Source organism: Papaver somniferum, chromosome 1 (assembly GCF_003573695.1).
Source record: "Papaver somniferum cultivar HN1 chromosome 1, ASM357369v1, whole genome shotgun sequence".
Classification (NCBI taxonomy): Eukaryota; Viridiplantae; Streptophyta; class Magnoliopsida; order Ranunculales; family Papaveraceae; genus Papaver; species Papaver somniferum.
Window position 1 is genome coordinate 71,728,435 of NC_039358.1, and position 15,800 is coordinate 71,744,234.

The 15,800-nt window shown below is 39.0% G+C and overlaps 1 long non-coding RNA gene and 1 pseudogene across 1 annotated transcript; both read left to right on the forward strand.

Annotated features, from left to right (window-relative positions):
• The first annotated feature begins 8,077 nt into the window (after positions 1-8,077).
• On the forward strand, positions 8,078-10,281 carry LOC113290451. Its single transcript, XR_003331592.1, has 3 exons — positions 8,078-8,276; positions 8,987-9,072; positions 9,833-10,281. It is a non-coding gene; the product is annotated as an uncharacterized LOC113290451 (long non-coding RNA).
• A 796-nt stretch (positions 10,282-11,077) lies between these two features.
• On the forward strand, positions 11,078-11,274 carry LOC113330321 (annotated as a pseudogene).
• The last annotated feature ends 4,526 nt before the right edge of the window (positions 11,275-15,800 follow it).

Genomic DNA, 15,800 nt, shown 5'->3' on the forward strand with positions numbered 1-15,800 from the left:
GGTTCGATTTCTTTGCCACTCCTAAGAACGTGGATTGGACAAGATACGAGCATCCCCTTCTTATTGAGGGAAGAGAGAAAGGGGAATGGGTACTTCCGATAACTGTACATGCACCTCCACCACGAGCTCAGCCTGCTCATACAAGAAGTGAAAGTCCCGATTCTCTCGGACCCATATGGAGCCGTAACTGAAGGTGCACAAATTCAATGCCGAGCATCATTGAGAAGCAAAACGGTGTTGGCAGCACAAGCTCGAGCCTCAGGCGTTGACGTACTCTCCAAGGAAGGGGTAGCTTTGCTTACGGAGACGAATCGATTCTGTTTGAACAAGCCACCACATGCCTCACCAGTACGGATTGCGTCGTAATATGTAACTGATGCTTCTCCTTAGCATGCACTACTGACAATGGAGAGAAAGACCAGTGGTGGTGGCGAAGTTCCGAGACAAGAGCATACCATTGTGCTGTGGATGTTAAACTCAAGGATAGATGAGGGTTGCGGCAGCATCAATTACATCTGACATAGGAGTAAGGATCGAAGCTGAAAGTGCAGGTCATGGCACCAGCCATTGGAATAAAAGAAAAAAAGGATGATGGGAATAAAATCTCGTTAACTTGTGAACTGAACCTTCAGCGTTATCACCATTGAAGAGTGATGTTATGATCAACTACCTCGGACTAATCGTCTCGGACATGATCATCTCAGGAACACTCCATCTCTAGCTGGACACCACAACTCAACTTCAAAGCTATGACAGGAGAACCTACTAGAAGTCTAGAATTATGAAACTGAATGAAGCAGCTATGAAGTGGCGGATGTTAACCCCACGGATGATTACAAGTCGCATCAGCATCAACATCAACTACTTTTTTAGCACAGAAGAAGCTCTAAAATCAAAACAAGGGGACTCTAACCACTCAGAAAATCTGCAAACTAGTACAACAGAATGGGAAAACTTCGGTCAACACACGATTCATATAGCTCGGACAAATCAGGCTATGCAACACCAACAATGAAGGTCAACAATCTTGTGAATGATAACCACTCCGATTAAGCCTACAACAGCACTATCTTCAAGCTTGCAGTGCACACTGAGATACACCAATTAGTCATGGACGTCACATTAAGAAGGGGAGAATCCTTATCTCTTTATCCCCTGATCGTTGATAGCTAATAATTTGAGGCACATTTGCGAGAATTCTTGAGAAAATGGGGACGAGCACAATCCATCTCAATTCCACATTCGTCTCATGATCCTTAACCATTTGCAGTGCAGTTATATTAGTATTTACACATGAGCGCATTTGGGACCATCCTTAACATGATAAATTTAAGTTATACTGCTACTTCACATATTATCGAAATGCATGGGAAGGCATAACATTTATAATCCATGTATGACAAATGGAATAGCATGTGCAACTCATCGTGATAATATTTATTTCGCTTAAAGCTAATATGCATAGAATGACAACATGAGTTGTCTTGCGCCTAATTACTGTAAAAGCTTGAAGGATATGGTCTTGTGGTTAGATTCTCTTCGCAGTTGCTAACCTGTAATTAGACACAGGGACCTTTGAGGGAATCAGGCGAGATACGACAGTGACATGATGGCATGAGAGATTTGGCGATACTTGGAGCAACGTGTGACTGAGACATCCCTCTAGTGTGTGACGCTGAACGGACAAGGAGAAAATGCTTCTCCAGAGAAAAAACTCACGACTACTTCCTTTCCGTTTCAACAAATCGGGAGCAAGTCATTCCGGGCCAACATGAAACAACTTGGGCATACCCTCGATCAGTGGACAGTAAATCATCTCGGGCATCATCAGTACGGAATCGATTACCTCGCCGCAACGGCCGACTGCAACCTCGGGAAATATCACGACTGTTTGCCCATCGAAACCTTTGTACATGAACACACCAAGCCTGACTACCAGTGAGACGATATCTCACCTTGCCAACAGCAATCTACTACGGATGCAATTTAGGACTCTGTCAATCCTAACAAAAAGCGTATAGTCGGGGCGAAGCGTGAAACAGACAAATCCGGACAAACGGTAGAATAAAGGCACTCTTCGGGAGATAACTGATAACTCCAAGATCAAGGAAAGAACTCACAAATCGTGGCAACGAAACGGGACCGAAATTGAATATCCGTGGAACATAGTGTACTGCATGAAACGTACAGCGGTAAGGCGATGGTATGATAAACGCAGCGATATACCATTCGTATTTGGGTCATCAAACGGAATGGCCTGAGATGGTCTAAGACTTCTGACTCCAACTTAGACTACACATGCTTTAGAAAATAATAACCTGGGGGCGCCTTGGGTTGTTAGCGTACTGTAACACACAGGTCATTCGTACTCGGGTCATCAAACAGAATGATCTGAGGTGATCTAAGAGCCCCGGACGAGCAAGGAGCTAACTTGTCATTTATTTCTTTAAAACCGCGAGGGGTACGAAATAAGACATGAGCGACTAATGGTCATTCGTACTCGGGGCGACGCCAGCGTGGAAGTGCCGAGGTGACTTATACTCGAATGGTCATTCGTACTCGGGGCAACGCCAATGTGGAAGTGCCGAGGTGACTTACACTCGAATGGTCATTCGTACTCGGGGCAACGCCAGTGTGGAAGTGCCGAGGTTACTTACAGTCGACTGGCTATTCGATACTCGGGGCAGTGGCAGTGTGCAAGTGCCGAGGTAACCTAAGGGTTCTGGTGGTTGGAAGCCAGTTACTAAAGGCTGTTAAGATACGATTTCTTCTCAGCCAGGTAACCTACTTACACTTGACAGGTTACCCCCATCGCAAGTGGTCGTGACCACTTGCCCGAGATGGTTGGTGGATAACCACTCGGGACCATCGGGCCTAGCAACTAGGAACGACTAATACACTTCCACTGAATCTAAAAGATAGTGATGAGATACCTCAATCAGGACATGGCATTGGGCCCGATGACCCTCCCTGTTGAGTGTGTTCGACAGATATGGAGTATTAACTAATGCCTACTTTGACATGATTAGTATTGCAGAAAAACGAACATGCTAAGATATTGAACGGTCATGCATGGAAGTAAGACTATGAACGGTCATGCTAAGGTTACAATCCCTACAACGAGGGAGAAAAGTCGGTTACGCAGCTTCGGAAGTTTGGTGATGAATATATAAATGCTTATGGTTGCATGAGAAAATTCGATCTTGCAGGGGCAACACAATGGCGATAGACGACTTATCAGGTTATCAGCGTGTGAAACTTGAATAACATACATCAAAATTTGCAAGTCGTCAAATAACAGAAGCTGCTTTTAGGCTATACCGAGACATATCATTCGGCTCAAGAATAATAGCTGCAAAAGGGAAGCTTTCTTACCCTTATGTTTTCAACTTTAGACTTTAGACATTTTCTACTGCTATTTACCATTGAGACTCATGGGAAAACACAACAGATGCAATTAATGTTAGAAATTCGGAAAGACGTGTGAATGATAATGTGTATTTATTTGAAAACTTGTAAGCATTGACAGGAATGGTTGATGGAAATCCAAACTATGCCAGGACAACGCGAACTGAGCTAAACATTGCATGGAGGCCACATACAGGGGCAAGGAAGCTATGCGACGAAAATTAACAGTCTTGGTTACGATTTTGGTTACGATTAAATGAAGGATCGAGAATTTTCAACAGCAAAGGCTACAGGTCGAGATCACAAACTAAATGAAGGAGGTAACGACATCACGGGGATCAAACTAAGGGCCGCAGCAACCGATCGTGCTGTATCAGCATCGCTAAAAGTCACAAACAAGTGTCATGCAGTCGCAAAGCAATACAGGAGCATAGCCTACAGCTAGCTTTTTCACACCGTTGCAGAGTAAAGTGGAACAATGCGCCCGAGCATCTGGACTTGTCAGGTCGAAATAAGGAACTTATGGACTTCATTGTTAACAGCAAAACCAAAGTCTATCACCGAAACATGAGCTAAGTATCGCTTATCTCCAAGGCCGCAGCCCTCGGGCATTGCAGGAGCTTAAGTATTTTCTGCACATATCTTGATGCACATATTTGGGCGAGAAAAAAGACATGGAAACTAAGGAAGAGAGCTAGTTTGGGCACAGGGGCACAATTGTTGTCTCGAGACTCCGCAAACGAATAGGGGCAAGTACGCGTACTAGGATGAAGCAGATTGTATTCCTTTGCGCAGTCCCTTCAACAACAATCAAATAACTACAAGACTGACGCAAGAAAAACGCTTTGGAGTGGCCCGAGAACACCCTCATCGTTTGAAGCAAGCCGAGGATGCTAAGACTGTCGGCCGACTAGCAAGAAAGCTAAGTACCATCTACCATGAGAAATTGTCTTATCGTGTATTTCACTTGTTGATTCATTCGCAAAACCATAGCGGCCACAGTAAACAGACGCCCGACATCGATGATTACCAAGGGAGATGGATAACTCGGGTCAAATATAGTGATCCACAATTGTTAGCGGAGACCAGCCAGTACGATCCTACGGTAGCGAAATTACAAGGAATATCACGGCACGACAACAACAGTCAGCAATCTTTGAACCAAGAATTGCTTTGAAACTTCGCACAAGAATAGGGGAAAGTATGCATACTGCAGACGCAGTTTGTATTCTTCTGCTCAGTTCCTTCAGCAACAATGAAAAACTCACTGCAAAGTACATCCGATGCACCATTCAGCCAACGTTATCAACTTACCCAAACAAAAAGCATTCACCACCGGACTCATATCAGAAAAGGAAGCCCGATAAAACCAAAAAGAGCAGCTCAACAGCAGAATATCCCAACAAGAATGCAACATTGAAGCGATAGTCAGCAGCACCGAGAGAGCTTATCACCAAAGTTAGATACAGTTGAATCATGAATCACCGTATTCAGCTGTTTCGAATTCAACCCATTAAGACACTCCAGACACCAATACCATCTTGAGCAAGTGTTAAAACAGTTTTCACGAAGAGAACTGCTACCATCCAAGAATTTCAACTCCAGATGCAAGCTTAAGCCGAGCCAGAAGTACACCCAAGAATTTCAGATCAACCAAAGAGGATAATTCCTACAAGACGAGACTTCACTCCGAGCCGATTATCCATAACAACACGATTTGAACTCGTCCACAATATCGAGAAAATCCAGAGCCGATTAAAGAGGAACTAAGCACGCGACGTTGAGTACATTCGAAACATACGAACCAATCGGGAAGCACAACAAGATCGAAGCCGAGGACAATTATATGCCTAGTCGGGAGGCATTCTACTCAGAAGCCCAGATCCAGACAGCTCGCAGCCCAACAGAAAGCCCAAGTCGCCATAATTTGAGAGTCGGGTAACAATCAATTTGACTTTAAATAACGCACAGATAATCATCAGCAATTCAAGACCCGAAATGAAGGTACCGAATGCAAGACATCAACAACAACGCGTAATATTTTCTTAAGGATATGCTCTTCGAACAAACCTCAAGAAAAGGGGCATAAATGTAGGAGAAGAAAATATACAAGGACACGTGTCGAGAGATCTAGGAAGAAGTGGCTTAATTAGATACAATTGTTTGTAGGAAATAAGACCTTGCTAGCTCTTATCCTAACTAGTCAACCATAAGGGCATTATTGTAACTCGTGTACATCCCTCCCCCCTATAAGGGAAAGAGAGATATGTTTGAGGGGACCGATCTCCCTGCTCCCACAACCTAGAGCTTAAGAAGAACTCCAATCCTTTTAATGGAGTTTGTATGTAACACCGATTTTGTAACACCATCGATCATAGTGAAACACCGTGGACGTAGGCTTCATTAATGGCCGAACCACGTAAAAACTCTTGTGTTCATGTTTACTTTGATGCACTTCATCTCTTCTTTATTGAGTAGATCTTCATCTTAGGTGTTAGATTTCATTGGGTGTGGTTGTTAGATTTTTAGCATCTACAATAACTATAAGAAACATTCCCGTTAAGATTGCATTCACTTCCTTCTTTGCTTTCTTTTCTGCTGCTTGGGCATCCAGATCTTTTTGGCGACAATATGAATTGTCATGATCAATGTAGTCTTTGTTTAGGAAACCATTGTAATGAACAAGGAAGTCTTTTGTGATATTGAGTTGGTTAAATTCACTCTTGATGATTTTAGTATTCCATACCTCATCTTCTTTCTCTGGTTTGCATCCTTCAGCTTTTATGTCGATTCTCACTTCATCTTTCACGTTGTCTTCATCTACTCGTTTTTTCCCTGATATTATGTCCATTCTCTCTCGATCTTATTTATTTCCCTTCTGATTACCTTGTGCTCTGCAAACCAAAAACTACCTGGATGTTTTTACAAGTTGAGCTGAAAAAGAATAAGAAGTAGGAGGATAGTTTAACTATTCACGAGAGGTTAGCACCCTATTTATGCATATACAAGCTTTCCTGATTCAGACCTTGAATTACACTATGTTTGTTTACTCCTGACTCATCTGAGTCGTCTGGATCTGAGTGAAATCACCTGACTCATATGGATCTGACTCGATATGTTTGTTTTGAGTCAGATCTGACTCATCTCACTCAAAAAAATGTGAGTCAGTGGTTTGGTCCCGTGAGTCAGGGGTATTTTTTTACCTGACTCAAATGGGTCTGAATCAGGGGTTATGTCTGAGTCATAGGTCGAGTCAGATCTGACTCAAAATGCAAAACAAACGGTCTGACTGCTGACTCGGCCCGAGTCAGAGGTTGACTCAGATCCAGACGCCGAGTCAGCTGCAAACAAACAAGATGTATAATCCTGTTTACGATGGAATTATTATTTTTGGAATACCCTTCCAAACCACTCCTAAACCGGTAAGAAAGTAACTAATGCCTATATCTCTCTTCATATATTTTCTTAGTCCTGGGATTGTCTTTAGAAGACGCTATTTCCTAAAAGGGCTTATTTTTGAGAGGTAGTGACTAAATACAACCCCAAACCCCCTATTTGAATAAATGCAACCTCCACCCAAATATTTTGGATATTGACAACATAACATAAAACTTGGTAATCAAAACGCATTACTAGATTAGGGAGTTTGACTAAATTTAAAAGGTTATTATTGGGACGTCACCATCCAATAAAAGGGCTTCACTTGGATATTTAGTGACCAAAAATCTGGTTATGGGGTACTTTTGATTCCAAACTACCCTTCAATTAAAATTAAAATTTAAAAACAGAAACAAAACCTAATTTCTATTCTTCATTACGATTGCTTGGCCTTCACGCCGTGATTTCTTTTCTGCTGCTTGGGTTTCCTGATCCTTTTGGCGACGATAGGAATTGTAATCATCAATGTAGTCTTTATTTTGGAGACAATTGTTATTGTAATGATCGACGAAATCTTGTGTTATTGAGTTGCTTAAACTTACTTTTGTGTATGTTTTCTGTATTCAATACCTGATCTCCTTTCTCTAGTTTACCTCCTTCAACTTTAATGTCGATTCTCACCTCACCTTTCACGTTGTCTTCTTCTACTTGTTTTCTCCCTAATGCTATATCCATCTCAATTCCTCCTCGCTGATTACCTAGTTAAATTCTGCAAAGCAAAAACTACATGAGTTTCTTGATTTATGAGAAAAAGGAGTATTTATATTGCATATATCCGAATCATAGTTGAAAACTGAAACTGGAATCCTAATTTTTTGGTGGAATTATTATTTTAGGAATATCCTTCCAAAAGACTCCTAACCGGTAAGGCGGTACCTACACACCGTTATTTCAAAGGGTCTTGCTATTGAGATTAGAAAAATTTAGCCTTTAAATTGTTGGACCACTAGTTGGACTATGTGTTTGGACCACCAATGAAAAAAAGAGCCTTCCATGTGCTGTTGCACGAACCATTTTTACTGGCAAGTAATTATTAAAAGGATGGGATTCTTAACATCGTACTTACTGATCCCTCTGGTTCTGTTACTTTCCTTCAACTATCATACTTATATACTTACCTGATTGGATCCTAGTACTCCCCTTTCTTTTTCAGATACGATACGTGCGCAGGGGTATTTTGGTATTTGCACCACAGAACCCCTAAATAGGATAATCTCTCCTGTCTTCTGGTGAACCCAGTTCTGTCTTTCCTTAATTACTCATAGCTGCATCAATTCCCTTTGTAATTCTGCAAGAATCAATTGAAGAATATGTAAGTGGAAAATCCATTTGTTGGATTGAAAATAACTACATACATGAAATTCAAAGTAAGCAGCCTGCAGATCGTTCTTCTTCATATATCAAATTCATGAAGATCAAAATTAAGCGTTGTAAGTATTGGCACAGCTTGTGGCTTAAAAAAATATAATGTATATATAGTGCACAACTAGAGTACAATTATGGTTAAAGGTGTCCTTAAAACTATGAATGTTCTCTGTAGCTGCTCTTTTTATAGACTATGATTTTTGGCTCAACATCAGATCTTACAGATCCCTGACTAGATCCAATTGAACAGATTTTTATTTATTTGATCCAATAAGTCAATAATTTAGGAGATTTCTGTAGTATAATGAACTAAATCATCTAGCCGCACTCTGCCATCTGATGATTATTTCATAATCTAGGGATTTATAACATCATCTTGGTCAATTGGTTTCCATCGTTAGGAGATAGATAGTTATAGAAATAGTTTCATTTATGGGGAAAAAAAAAGAATTTGGTGTTTCGCTTATGCAAATCTTGTCAAACCTCATGGAAGTTTTCTTGTACTTCTCAAATTGGATGCTTATGTACCAACATGCATTGCAGGGAAATTAAAGGCTTGGGTTGGGTAGATTAAAAGATATACTACCATAGCTCATTTTGTTAAGAACATATTGACTTTTTCTGAAATGAACATGTTTTTCATGGAATATTTCTACAAATATATTTTTTGAGAACTATCCTTCTACATTTGTGTTTTTGGATTCCAAGAAGTTTCTAGCTATGCAAATGTTTGGCTAATAGAAACAAATTCTTACTCTTTTATGTTTAATCCCAGAGGAGACGAGGATAACAAAATGTGAGATATGATGAACTCCTTCAAATTTGAAGCTCTTGTCAGGTCATGTACATAGCCTTCTTGAGGTAATCCCTGAAATAAAACAAGAACATTAGGGATAAACTTCTGAAAACTTGGGTCCTTGTAGAGGCTATAAGTTACCAAGTTGATTGTTTTGTATAGATATTTATGCTCAACATAGATGATGTATACTGCTTAAATTGGTACTGAGGGAAAGAGTTGTTGGTATCTTGCTTTGTCCAACGCGTGACTTTTATTCCGGTTGATAGCGTTTCTAGTTCAGGTATCTAATTTGATTGTTCTTTCAAAGTAGGATTAGCTTATTAATAATTTGTTCTTTTATTATCAAAAGAATAGTAGAATACACATCGTGGAATACCTACTAACGGTTTAAATCTAAATAAAAAAAAAGAGCTGAGCTAAGATGGAAAGCATAAACATATAATGCAAAATCTACTAATGATTTGAATGAAAATATCAAAAACCTCAAGTGAAATTAGATTATTTTATTTTTTTCCTTCTTCTGAATCGATAAAGATTTTAACTGATTATGCTATATGTTATGACGATTATCTGAGTTATATAGTATGTTAATTCTGTGTCAATACTATCCCCACAGAATTCTACGGATATCGAGACTAAAGTTGTATAATATGTTAATACTATAGATAAAAACTCTTTTACTATAGGCTGTGTGTACTATCATTTTAGTCTAAGGCATGATGATTAAGTGGCTAAATTCTAACTGTTGTTGCTTAGTCTAAAATTAGTACTTACATGTACATAACTTGGGCAATTTTTAACCATCTACTTTTATGGGTAAAGTTCCTGTGACGCAAAGGAAGTAGTTTATATTACCTGGATAAGTGTTACTTCAAGGTCCAAGAGGCAATCCAACATGAGGTCCATTACCAGCTCCGTCTCCACTTTGTGCAGCAAGCCGCATGTCCTCAAGTTGAGCTTCTATCCTCACCATCATCCAAAATGACCTCCGGACTATTTCAATTGTAGACATGAGAAGGGCAATCCAGGTATTGGTGAATAAAATTGTTGACAATCTCAGCGTCCAACTTCCACGCATGAAGAAGTCGGCAACTACTATTACATACCATGCCTACAGTATTTCAATTGTAAAGTTAAATGAATTAAAGCTAAAATGAATTATTTTTCGGTTTATTCAAGTCAACTATGTGTAATTTCGGATTCTGACCCATCGTTGTTCTTCAGTGAAAATTCTAGACCGCGGAACCGGTCTGTCTGGAATCCGTCTGAAAATGTAGTTAGAATAAGTACAAGGAGGGAAGGCAGTTTATTATAAAGCTGAGCTGAACTCAACTGAAGTACACTATACATACCTCGTCAATGTCAATGTCCAGTCCACTTTCACATCCCATACAAAGCAGGAGATTGTATTCAAGCTGACCAATATAATCCAAGGATAAAAGAGTTTTGCTATCCAAGTGTTTTCATCGTCGAGAAGAAACTTGAACGATGAAAGCACTGTAACCGACATTGTTATCAAGTGCTTTAATGCTGAAAATACAAAGAGGTGTTAAGTAACATTGAAGTATTTTAATGCTGAAAACAGTAAAACGAGAAGTTAAGTAATAAGAATAAAGTATGTACTGACTGTTCCAATATTGAATGGTTTTTCCACTCAAACCCAATCTCAGGCTCTGAAATAAGCGAAGCAGAAATGGTAAACATGTGAAAACAAGTGCTGCAAATGACTTGGGCCCAAAAATTGCATCCACTTGGGGTACTCCAAGAAGGTGAATCTGCAAACAATATTACAAGTTAAATAATACTCCTTCACTGTTGAATCAGTATTTCCTAGATCTGGTATCGGAACAAAATCAAAACTGACCAAGAGAAACATAGCCGAGATCGAATCTGAGAACACCTGCACATAAATGCAGTTAACAAATCATCACACTTGGTTAATAGTAATGTCTTCGCACTGAAATCTACTAGTTAACATTTGTTATTGAGTTCCATGTCCATTCTTTTTGAGAATACATAGAATCTCTGATTCTCAATTTGGGGAAGAAAGAAGAAAAAGAAGTAAAAATGATGAAGGTAGCAACATTCTTCACTATGACACTTGGACCTTTTGTATTCTGGCAATCTATGGATAATTTAAAGTTCATGTCTTGATCGCTCTTCATCAAGACAAAAAGCAAGAAAGATTGGAAAAAGAAGCAGAGATCCAAAGGTACAGCGCACATCTACTGGCCCAGCAGAAACAAGAAGATTCTCTTGCATAAGTTTCATCCTCTTGTTTCCCAGCATTCTACAAGTGAATCTTTTTATTGTATTTCTATTTTCCCTGGGATTTATCCACTGTGATATTAACATTCATAAAACATAATAGAGTCGAAACTTGCAAATTGGCCTATCATGAGTTAACTATTATGCTATCCCTGAGAATTCTCTTGCATGAGTGTCCATTCTTTGTGGATCCAAAGTGTTCCATTAGAGTGTTATGCGTCAGCTTGAGCTAATTTCAGAATACCATGTGTTCAAGTACGACCTAAAGCATATAACGTAACTAGATGTCTTGCAATACCGTGGTTTCACTCACCATACACCACGATGCTCTATATATTCTTTGGTCATAGTTCCTGTATCACTATTCTAGGATAGCTAGATCTATGTCTGTTCATTCCCCTCCCAATTTATTCATGGTAATCGTACAATTGTCACCAAAAGCAAAGCACAGAAGCCTTCAGTAGGTTTTTACTGTACAGTTTTAGATAGAACTGGGACCTGTCTCCACATTCAAGTATGACTCGTTTTCACTTTATCAATTACTTGTTAATTACTGGTACAAAAGTGTGCAATCTCTTACATCTAAGCTACTTGCGCATTTTTATAATTTCAGCTACAACAAACTTAGTAAAATGTATTCTGAAACTAGAATCGAATATATTGCATACCTTGGCCATCGAAGTAATAATATCAGCCAAAAATACTTCACCAAACGACGGCTCCTATATCACGAAAAAAAACTATAGATTAAAAATGGAATATAAAAGTAATAGCTCTCATTGTTTAGATTATTGATATAGTGAACAGAACTTACCCCTCGAGCAAACAACGCACACAATATAGCATGCAATGTCTCTTTAAGAGATCGAAACGTTGACTCGTGGTTTACCCGATAGTATAGTGAGAACGTGACGGGAATGAGTACATATAAAGCAATCTGCAAAATTATCAATTAAAACTAGTACATCAAATTTTATCATATTTGAGAAAAAATTAGAGATACACTTGAAAAGTCACGGATTAGAGTGTCTCACCTCCAAGACAGTAGACTGATAGAGTTGGTTTGCAAAGTCACATAGTATAACGTACCCCATGAAGGAATAGATGCTGCTGACTAAAATCCAGAACCCCAACTGTATTACACAAAATCAATAAAATCAAACACTCTTTATTATAGATAAATAAATTGAACAAGTAAATATAACAAGGTAATCAACATGGTGCTTAAAAATGGTCACTGTGTTGTGTATAACCATTCCCATTTTCTGAAACTTTAAGGAATAAGGAATACGATGTGATGGTCCTGCATTCATGATATGCAACCAAGATTGGCCTGCATGTACTGGTAACACACCCAGAGCTGAATAAATCTAAGTAATGGAGGCGTCACAAATTAGGTCCAAACAAAAAATGACCTGGATAAATTACCTGTCTCAAACTACCCTTTTTACTCATCAACCCTAAGCTGATACATATAGTGTTCTAATTAGTTGGTTTGTAAAAACGACTATGACAGAAGTAGCTCCACCCTAGATCACATATAGTTACTTAGCTTATATTGGCTCTGTACAGGTAAGCAGTTACTTTTATAGCTTGAAAAATGCAAAGCATGAGAGTTACAAATACCTAAGGTCTTGGAGCGTGAAGTCGCGCATCATGCAAGGCTGACCATTGGCTCTCTTCTTTTCTTGCAAATTTGTCAGATTGCACACCCATGACATCTGTAGGGGGTAATAGATAACATAAAAAAGTGGGTATATTTTATGCAAGACACTAATCAATAATTGACTGGCCACACAGTAAAGATTACCAGTAAAGTAGGTATTCGTCAAACGCCATTCCAGATCTTCATATTTGGAAAAGGTGAACTTGTGATGAGGGATTTCGACCGAAGTGCCGCATAGATATTTCTCCTCGGTATCCCAGTTGAAAAAAATGCGGTGTTCATTGTGATCTGGCCGAAATATATTTTTATCACAAAGAATGGAACTTGTTCAGGGAATATATTCCACCAACGCCTAGCAATGGATCAAATTTCCAAATGAGCTTCTTTGGTACAACGCCATGCAGTTCATCCCCCTGATTCAGCCACAAACGTTATTTGATGAAGTCATATGCCAGATTGTAATAAACATATGGTTGTTACCCTAAAATCAAACATAAGTATTGAAAAAGCGGGGGTCTAACAACACCACCCAATATTTCGCTTAGCAATCTGTATGGACTAACTCCAAAACACTTTACAAAGAATCAACTAGACAGTCAGACTCAATCTAGGTAAAAGTATCTCAAGGAGTTAATATCTCTCTCTTGTTTTGATTTACTCAAGCTAATAGAAATCAGTGAGTCCAAATCAAACACAAGGAATAACTTGGACGGTACCAAAGACCAATGTCCAAGGATCAATCAATGATAATCAACAACCAAAGGTTGGATTAATATAATTAATGATCTAAACACACAACCTGTATTATTTCAATTATAAATATAAACAATATAATGTGGAAACTGAAATAACACAGACACCGGAAATTTTGTTAACGAGGAAACCGCAGATCCAGAAAAACCCTGGGACCTAGTCCAGATTGAATACACACTGTATTAAGCCGCTACAGACACTAGCCTACTCCAATCTAACTTCGGACTGGACTATAGTTGAACCCCAATCAGTCTCCCACTGATCCAAGGTACAATTGTACTCCTACGCCTCTGATCCCAGTAACAATATTGCGCACTTGATTCCCTTAGCTGATCTCACCCACAACTAAGAGTTGTTACGACCCAAAATCGCAGGCTTTAACAATAAAAAAATCTGTCTCACACAGACTAGTCTATCAAAGGATCAATCTGTCTCCCACAGAAAAACCCTAAAGTTTTTGTTCCGTCTTTTGATAATAATCAAGGCGAACAAGAACCAATTGATAATCCGGTCTTATATTCCTGAATAAAAACCTAGATTAATCAATCACCTCACAACAATCTTAATTTTATGGTAGCGAAACAAAAAGTTGCGGAATCACAAACAATGAGACGAAGATGTTTGTGATTACTTTTTATATCTTGCCTATCGGAGAAATCAAACAATCTCAAGCCAATCAATATGATTGTACTGTTACGATAGAAGATGCAAGCTCAGATCACACAACTACGATAAAAGTAGTATCGGTCAGGATTCACAATTCCAATGAAGTCTTTAAGTCGTTAACCTAGTTTTAGAAGAAGAAAACCAAAGGTTAAAGGAGAACCGACTCTAGCAGGATAACTAGTATCACACGTAAGGTGTGGGGATTAGTTTTGCAGAGTTGTTAGATGTCCCCTTATATAGTCTTTCAAATCAGGGTTTTTCCTTGGTAACAAATCAATCAATATTCACCGTTAGATGAAAACCTGATTTAGATTCAAGCTAATATTTCTCAACCGTTAGATCGAAAACTTAGCTTGTTATACACAAATGAACTGCACGCTTCTAGGTTTGTTAACCGTACCCAAACGTGTGCATTGTTGGTTCAACAATAGTTTAACCGAAAGGTTAACCATATGAGCATTTCATACCAACCATGTTCTTCTTCACCATAACTAGTTCAAATGACTCAAGTGAACTAGTTAGAGAGTTATTCAATTGCAAGGAAATCTTATGTAACTACACAAGACACAATTGAAGCAAAGATGATTTTAATTCACTCAAACCAGTTCATGAACTTTAATAGCCACGGTTTGCAAATGCATTCCTTAGTATTTTAAGATCAATTTCATAAATCATCTTTAGATATATAACCTTCTCAAGTTCGCAGACTAGGTTCGCGGACTTAAGACACCGAATAGAGTTTACAAACTCCAGCAGAAATTCTCAAGATGAGAACTTCGCCGGTTCGCGGAATGGATTCGCGGACTTAGCTCACGTAAGTAGTTTGTCAACTCCAGCAGAAATTCTCGGGTTTGAGAACTTCGGCAGTTCGCGGACTTGGCACTTTCCATCCTTCCGGTTCTCTTGATCAACAAAGTTCGAAAACTTCGGTTCAAGGAATCCATTGGTTATGTAATCTAAACTCTCATTCCAATCATTTAAACATTCTTAGAGGACGTTATATAGTTGCTACACCATTTCTCGTCAAAGCAATTTTCAAAGTGATTGAAACATATCATGGCTTTCGTCACTAGGTAAAGATAAACTTGGTCGAAGCGAAAAGCTTACCAACACATATTTCGAGATATAGATAGGCGAGGTATACTCCGCTCGAAATACCAAATGTGTATAATCATAGTCTATATATATAGCATACGACTTTTGTCTCAAAGAGTAGGAGATAGAATAGATAGACTTTTGAGTGACAGATAAGTTCAAGTCTCCACATACCTTTTTGTCGAGAAGTTCCACCGGTTCCTTGAGTAGATCTTCGTCTTGTATGATGCATCGCTATGGAGTCCTTGAGCTCAACTACACTTACTATCCTAGTCCGAGACTTAGCTATAGAAGACTAGAAATCAAGACTTATAGTTTTGATCACTAACATTGACAAACATG